Source organism: Brassica oleracea, chromosome C1 (assembly GCF_000695525.1).
Source record: "Brassica oleracea var. oleracea cultivar TO1000 chromosome C1, BOL, whole genome shotgun sequence".
NCBI classification, from domain to species: Eukaryota; Viridiplantae; Streptophyta; class Magnoliopsida; order Brassicales; family Brassicaceae; genus Brassica; species Brassica oleracea.
The window spans coordinates 30,850,042-30,858,997 of record NC_027748.1 but is presented as its reverse complement, the minus strand read 5'-3'; positions in this window follow the sequence as shown (position 1 = coordinate 30,858,997).

Below are 8,956 nucleotides of genomic sequence, written 5' to 3'. Positions count from 1 at the left end.
ATTTCCGACAAGGACAGAACATCTTACCACTTTCTTGGGCGAGCGGTGTTGAATCTGCTTGATGCATAAATGTCTCCAGACCCGCAAGGTATTCTTTCGTCACTCTCCCGTTAGCATCTCTATGCATATACATCCACTTCCGCAACTCGTAAATAGTCCCGGAGCCAGCCTTTTTTTTTCTTTCACGTTTTTGTTGTTGGTGTGTTTAAAATGATGCTCAAACATCCATATTTATAGGAAAATTCGAATCTGGTAGTTGTAATTTTGCTATGAATTTACGACGAAAATTAATTAGGTGGGCAAAAAAAACGTGTAACACCTATGAAGTTGGTGGATTCAAAAATTTCCTCGCTAAATATACGTAAACTATTCCCTCGTAAATACCACGCAAAGTTTACGTCGTATTTACGAGGAAATAGTTTTTCCTCGTAAAATACTCGTAAAATTACATCCACTTTACGACGAAACAGTTTTGTCGTTACGTTACAAGGAAATAACGATGACTTTAGTTTTTCACGTAAATTCGTCGTAAACTCGACGCAAATTTACGAGGATTGTTTTTCCTCGTTAATTTTCGTCGTTAAGCATGTGTTTTCTTGTAGTGAGAGAAGACTTACAAAGAAGTCTTCTCTTGGATGACTTCTTTATAAGTCTTCTATTGGATGACTTCTTTATAAGTCTTCTAGTTCAGTAGATCTTAAAAATAATTTTATAAAAAATATTTTGATGGATAAAAACTTGAAATCATGTAATAATAAACATTTCTCAATGATGTAAATTTAGTTTATCTGAAATTGAATTATTTTCAACATAGATGAGTGAATGTATATTGGCTCATGAATCATTGGTTTAGGGTTTGGTAACATATGTTATAGTATGGTATGTATCTTTAGGGTTTGATTCTGAAATCTTACCTTCATTTTTTTTTTCAAATTGACTCATATATGTTTAATAACTTGATTTAAACACTTTGTAAGTTTCTTTTAAGTTTAATAAAGTGTTTTTTTTTTTGCATAGTTAATTGATTTTAGGGTGATTTTATGGTCTGCAAGACTCACAGAAGACTTAAAAAGAAGTCTTCCGACACATCCCGCCTAAATTTTAGTAGAATTTAGGGTTTCCGCCTAAATTTTGGGAAAATTTAGGTTTTCCGCCTAAATCGAAATCTTTCATAAGTCATCCAGGAGTTTTCCAGAGGAAGTCTTCTCATGGATTAGATCTTGAAAATAATTAATAATTTTTATAAAAAATATTTTCAAAGGGAAAAAGTAAAAATTATGTATTAATAAACATTTCTGAAAGATGGAAATTAAGTGTTACTGAAATTGAATTATTTTTAACAAAGATGAGTGAATGTAGATTGAGTCATGATAGCCTTTGGTTTAGAGTATGGTAACATATGTTGTATTATTGTTAGTATTTTTAGGGTTAGATTTTGAAATCATATATATATATATATATATATATATATTTATTTATAAATCTGACCTATATATATATATATGTGACTATCAGAAGGCCCATTTAAACACTTTCTAAGTTTCTCTTAAGTTTAAGAAAATGTTTTTTCCATAGTTATTTGATTTTAAGGTCTGGAAGACTGTCAGAAGACCTTTAGAAGACTTCTAGATTCTTGAGAAGTCGTCTAGGACGAATGGGTTAGAAGACTTCCCAGTGAAATTTATGGTAGAAGACCAAAGAAGTCTTCCAAACCGAACCGGATCTTAATTTCACCTTAAATTGTAAAATAACCGAAGGTAAACCAAACTTTATTTACCTAAGCCTAAACATTTACGGACATATAAATATTTTTTTTTTCACTTTTTGGTGTTTCTAAAAAAAAAGTTAGTAAAGACACGAGGAAACCCTAGATGTTTCTCTGAGGCGATTTCAGAGGCGATTTCCGTCGAAAATCTTCTCCGTCCTTTTCATCTCTTGTAACCTTGTTATTCTAGTAAATATTGCTTCTCCTTCGTCTTCCAGAATATTGTCGTCGATTAAACTAAACCGCTTGTTTTTTTTTCAGATCTGAAACCTTTTTTGTTGTATTCTAACTCCATCGCTAGTAAGTTCTTCCTCTTTATTTCATTTCATTACTGATACTATTCGTTTCTCCATCGTGACCTTCTTCCTTCTTGTCGAGTTTTGGAAGATATGTAACCGTAGCTGTCAGCGAACGTAACTTCTCTGTTTTGGACCTCGACTTCTCCGCTTTCCGACGGTATGTTCATCCATTTGTTCGATGTATCTTGGTTTCTCTTCAGATTTGACTAGTCACGAAGAATTCAGGAAGACTTAACGAATATTTAACGAAGACTTCGCGATGCCTTCGTTAAATATTTGTGAAGTCTTTCTAAAGTCTTCCGTAAGTCTTCTTGAAATCTTCTGTAAGTCTTCTTGAAGTCTTCAAGAAGACTTACGGAAGACTTCAAGAAGACTTACGGAAGACTTCAAGAAGACTTACGGAAGACTTCAAGAAGACTTAGCTTGTTGGTTTGTTTCTTCTGTTTTTTTTTTTTTGTGTTTGAGATGTTGTTCCAGAACCGGTGAGGTTTTCCCTGGTCGAGTTCGAGCACCTCACTGGTCTGAACTGCGAATATATTAAGAACCTGGATAATCCCGCTGTAGAGGTGACAGATGAGTTGGCTCGTTTCTAGGAGTTGATGGCTGTGGATATTGATGCTGGTCCAAGTTCTCATCAAATAGTAGAAGCATGTGAGAGATGTGGAGAGTGGTCTCGGGATGACCGCATGCGGCTGGGATACCTAGCCATCTACACATGATTCATTGAAGGAAAAAATTATTCATCCACTACACGGGCGCGAGTCCTGCAAGGCTAATGATGGATCTAAAAGACTTTGAGACCTACCCATGGGGAAGACTGGCCTTTAAGACCCTGATCGACTCTGTGAAGGCCAAAAATTTGACAAAGACTTGTTATACCGTAGATGGGTTTATTCAAGTTCTCCAAGTTTGGGTCTACTACGCTCTGCCCGACCTTGCTGCAAGCTTTGGAAAACCTATACAAAACAAACCAAGTCCCCCTTTGTTGGCTTACAAGGGACATAAAGGACGAAAATTTGTCAAAGAGGCTATCAGCACACAGGTATATCTGATTATTCCAAATAATATAGTATTAATTGATCTCTGTCATTTATAACTTGATATTTACTTAATGCAGACTCGCGTGGTCAACTATGAGGCGAAGGAGATAGATGAAATGTTCCCTAAATGGGACAATGATGAGAGTGATGTGGTGGTTGAAAACTTGGTGAAGTTCATGTTTGCTGCTAAAGGTAAATGGAAGTGGACCCAAGAGTGCTGGCCAGTCCAAGGTGCTAAGAAATGGACCAATCCTGTCTATGTGAAGCAAGAAAGTCCTCAGCCCACAGAATCCACTGTGAACGAAGAAAGAAGAGCTCCAAAGAAAGCTCGTACAGAGGCTTATACATAATCCCCTGCTGCTGATAGGAATGGGATTATGAGAGAAGAGATTGAACAATTGTTCAAGGATATGACGGAAGTTATGACTGCTGGGTTTGGTCAGTGCGTAAAGGAGGTGAAGCTTCTCGGGGGTAGGATGGAAGCTTTGGAGAAGAAGGTGAGAATCAACCAGAAAGGCACCGACTCTAATGAACTTCAAGTCACACTTTCAGACACCGGGAAAGATGCAAAAGAACCAGGGGTTAGTACCAAACCCTCTACCAAAAAACGAGTGCTGCGAAATACTAGGCAAAATTCTAAGTTACCGTAGTGAAAGAACAATTGGAATGTTTGAATTGTTTTTCTTCCTTATGTCAGAACTCTTGGATTTGGTTTGTTATGTACAAATTTTGCTTCCCTATGTGATTGTTGGCTTTTTTATAACTATGATTGTTATATTGGTTTTGACATTCCCATTGTAATCGGAATTGCAGAGTGAGAGTGTTAACAGGGACAAAGGAGGAAGGGGGAACAATGTTCATACTGCCAACACAGAACCAAGTGTTGTCATTATGGACAAAACAAAATCAACCAAATCAGATTTAGTGAAGGAGGAAGAGAGACGCGTATCAAAGAAAGATATAGTTAAGGAATATTGCCGTGCAAAGAGTGAACGAGAAAGGAAGCTTGCTGCGTCACAGCAATCTCCATTTCTGGGAAATAGCACAGCCAAACAGATCGTTCCAACTAAGAACGTTGGTCATGGGTATGATCCATTTGCACCTGTTGACAGGAAGAATGCTAAAGTGCTTCTTGACTTTTTGAAGAAAGATCCGTAAGTCATGATATCTCACACATTTTGAAGAAAATGTCAAGTTTTGCTGATAGAGTTTTGCTGTTTACAGGCATCATACACTACGTTTTGAAAAAAAGCATGCGGGAAGTCTAAGTTTGTGGTTTGCCACCCTCCGAACCCCCCTGAAATGGCTCATGAGCTCTGTAAATCTCCTAAACACTACTCGGACCAGAAGTCTTCCTGAAGTCTTCCTGAAGTCTTTTTGTCTCTAAAGAAACGTTCTAGCTTGTTATATTTTGAATGCAGCACATGGATGGTTTTATCAATTTATTGAGGCTTCGATATTCTGAGCATCCAGATCATTTTAGGTCCGATAGGCTTTGCTTTCTTGATTCCAGTTTTGGTATGATGTGGGTCAACAAGTACGGGGAATTTAAGAGCTCAGAGCCTGGTATCAACGGTTTAGGAAGAAGGCTCCCTTCCGGGGCATTTGATCATTACGCAGGCCTGGTTCCAGAATACCGCTAGTCAAACCTTACTTGGGGAAAAGATGTGGATGATATATATGCGCCAGTGAACTACAAGAACGAGCATTGGATTGCTATTTGGGTATTGATCCCTAAAAAGCACATCACCATCTGGGATAGCATTCATTCTCATATTAAACATGCTCAACTCGCCGAGTTAATTGAGCCTTTTACCACAATGATCCCTTATTTGCTGGTTGAACTCTCTCCAACCGACGAAGAGAGAGTCAAATACACACTGGAGCCATTCACATATGAGAGAGTGAAAGCCGGAGTACCTGTGGCACGATCTGGTGATTTGGTGTGTACACCTTGAAGTACATTGAGTGCCATGCTCTTGGCATGTCATCATTTCCTCCTGCCTTTTCTGATAAGAACGTCAAGACTATTAGGAAGAAGATGGTGACAAAGATGTTTGAACATGATCTTTGCTACCATCGCAACGGAGATGATGCTGACTATACAGCGTTGGATATGTACGAAGGACAATGAACCTAGATGCTTTTGTCTTCTTTTGTCCACTTTTGTAACCTTGTAGTACGTTAACAGGGTAGGATAGGATTAAACTTGTTTGTAACCTATCCTCGTACCAAACTAGCCTTGTATAACTAGTTTGGTAGTGCATCTAAGAAGGAACCTGTTCTTTTGTTCATAACAGCCTGTGCAATTGATAAGAAAATAGATATAAGTCATAACACAATACATAAATCAAAAGACAATAGATATAAGTCATAACACAAGACAAAAGTCAAAAGACAATAGATATAAGTCATAACACAAGACAGAAGTGAAAAGATAGGTGGAAGACTTCCAGAAGACGTTGAGAAAACTTGCAAAAGACTTTCAGACGACGTTGAGAAGACTTGCAGCGAAAAAGACTTTCAGACGACTCGAAGAGGACTTATAGAAGACGTGGAGAAGACTTGTAGCAAAGAAGACTTCCAGAAGACATGAAGACGACCTTTAGACGACTTATGGAAGCACTACAAGAAAACACAAATTTAACGACGGCGGTTTTCCTCTCTAATTCCTCGTAAAATCGGGTTTACGAAGAATTAGGTTTACGAAGAATTAGCGAGGAAACACGTTTCGTCGTTAAACGTTCGTCGTAACGCATATTTCCTCGTCAATTCGTCGTAACTTAGCGAGGAAATGATTTTGTCGTAAAGACGAAGAACAATATTTCGTCGTAAAGACCACATAAGGACGTCGCTTCATTTCCTCGTAAATACCTCGAAAGGTGCCCCTCGTAAATTACACGTAAATATCTCGAAAGTATTTCCTCGTAAAGAACACGTAAATAACTTGAAAGCATCCCCTTGTAAAGTACTTTTTTATTATTCCTCGTCATTTCCTTTAAGGTTTTCCTCGTAAAATACTCGTTAAGTTTCCACGTAAAGAAATCGTAAATTAGCTACGAATTTACATCGTTTTATTTGACAGAATGTAAAAATATATTTTAAAAATAATTAAAATAATTTAATTTATTAATAAAATTAAAATTATAAAAAAAATCAATACCAAAATATTTTATATATAAATAAGTTTTGAATTTATAATACAAGAACCGGAAAAAAAGAACTAAGAGTCGTTCATCGCCCGGTAGAATTCATCACTCGTCCTCTCTACATCCGCCTCGGCATGTGTGTGGGATGATGACTCGCCTGGAATGAGATTTTGTCGTCGCAAGTTCCTCAACAAGGACTCCCATTCCGGATTTGTGGCCGCTACAACGTCCAAGAAGCCCTCGAGTCCACCCACACGAGCTGTGAACGCAGATTGCGTTGAGGCCAAATCATGACGCAGCTTGCGAACTCTCTACGCAGCTCATCGGACTCTCTACGCAGTTGAATGACTTCATCATCCCGTGTTTGTGGGTCCTCTCGTAAAGTTGCCAAAGAGACGGGAGTTGCCCCGTCTCTTTGGCCTAAAAACATTTAAGAAAGTTAGAATATACATATATATATATGTGTATTAAAATTTAATTAAATAAATTATTTAATTACCATTTCCAAACGGACACCGGCGTGGGGTTTTTGGACCGTAGAGTGAAGCATCGGCCCGTGGTCGTACTCATCTACCGTGTTACGGGAGGCGGAGCAAGACTGGGCGATTCTGATGGACTCAGGATCCCGCCAATAACGGATAAGGCCATCCCACACATCCGTGGTGAGCTCAGCGGGTTTGCCACGCTCATATCCCTTCACGATCCAGTCATCCATCCAGTTGGAGATTGTGTCAAACAAGCGAACTTTCGCCTTCGCGTAAAACGCTTTCCTCACCCTATGAATGACCTCCATGGACCAATGATATTTTTGCTGTAAAAAAAAGTTTAAATTTATGATTAGTTTTTAAAAAAAATATATATAAATCATGAAAAAATTAAAGTATATAGAATTAATGAATAGTAACTTACAGCGTAAATTTTGAACCACACCTTTCTGACGTAGATCGGGGTCTTTTTCCAGTTCGGATGTGGCATGGAGAAGTAACCTTTCTTCGTGTCGGTTACGTCCAATGCAAGACATCCGTCAACCCCAAACCTGAGAAAAAAACAAATTTAAAGTATAAATTATTTATTAATGTTATAAAAGAATTTTAAAAAAATTAAAAAATTAATAATTAATGTAACATACCACAAAGTTCCCTCCGGTCGGTCGGGGTTTATGACTGGTCAACCTTCTCTGCCTGGCTGACTGAGAATGTCCTCAACAGTGTACTGCGAGTAAGGAGCACTCGGAGGCACCATCAAATCGGGATGAATCTCGGCGGGCATCGGAGGAGACACAGGAGGAGGCATCGTCGGAGGAGCCATCGGGGGAATCGATGGTGCACTAGAAGAAGGCGACCGAGAGACTCTCTGAGAAGGCTGAGTCTCGGGGACAGTCTCATGACCGGAAGAACCGGGAGCTGAAGAAGAACCGGGAGCTGAAGAAGACGACGGGTCTAAACGACTACCGGGCTCACCGAACATCTGTCTGTAATGGGGAGTAAGTCTCTTTTTTCGAATCGTCTGGAAATTTTTTTTTTTAAATTAGCATCCATAGTAATTAACAAATTCTATAAATCTAGCTAAATTCTCTACATTAACCACCTAATCAACACTAATCAGTAAACCTATCTAAATTCTCTACACTAACCACCTAATCTACCCTAAACGAAACAAATTAGAGAGGAAATAGAGAGAGAAAGTAGCATAGCTACAAAAGGGAGAAAAAGTGGAGAGGAAACGGGAGGCGAAGCTCGCGTGTATATATAAGAAATTAGTAGTCGTCGTAAAATCTTGGTAAACTTACGTGGAATGAGCGAGGCCCGTGTTTCGTTTCCTCGTAACTTCCTCGTAAACCTACGTGGAATTAACGAGGCCTGTGTTTTGTTTCCTCGTAATTTCCTCGTAAACTTACGTGGAACTAGCGAGGCCCGCGTTTCGTTTCCTCATAATTTCGTCGTTGGTTAATGAGGAATTAGTGAGACCCGTATTTTCTTTTTACGACGTCTTTACGACGAATTGGGGAAATTAGATAATTATTTTAAGTTTCGTCGTAAAATCTTTCAAAATTTCCTATAAATACACACCAGTTTGCTTCTCAAATTAGAAAGATTTGAAAAAAAAGATGGAGAGAGAGATACGGGAACACATGTGGGCGGAGACAAGGTTAGACTTATGTAGGTCTCCCTTTGTTTCTTCCCTCCTATGATTCCAATATCTTTTTTCTCTTCTTTTTTTATTGGTCGCTCAGTTACGAGGAAATAGCAAGGCTGTTGTTATTTTTTACGAGAAAATAGCGAGGCCCGCCTTTACCTAAGACGAGGAAATATCGAGGCCCGTCTTTTCCTTAGACGAGGAAATAGCGAGGCGCGTGTTTTCCTAAGACGAAGAAATAGCGAGGCCCGCGTTTTCCTAAGACAAGGTCATTACGACGATTGGCGCTTACGTGAAAATAACGAGGCTCGCGTTCTTTTCGTCGTTATTTCCTCGTAAGTTAACGAGGAACTAGCGACGATTATGTTTAAATTCCTAAAATCCGAAACCCCATCTTCCTTATCTTCTACTTCATATATTCCAAACCTCAAACCCATCTTCCCTTTAATCTCAATCTATTCTTTCCATTCCAAACCCCAAATTCTAAAACCACAATTCTTTAACTTATAATCTCAATCTTCTATTTCTAATACAAACTCTCGTACCTTACACAAAGTCAAACTATTT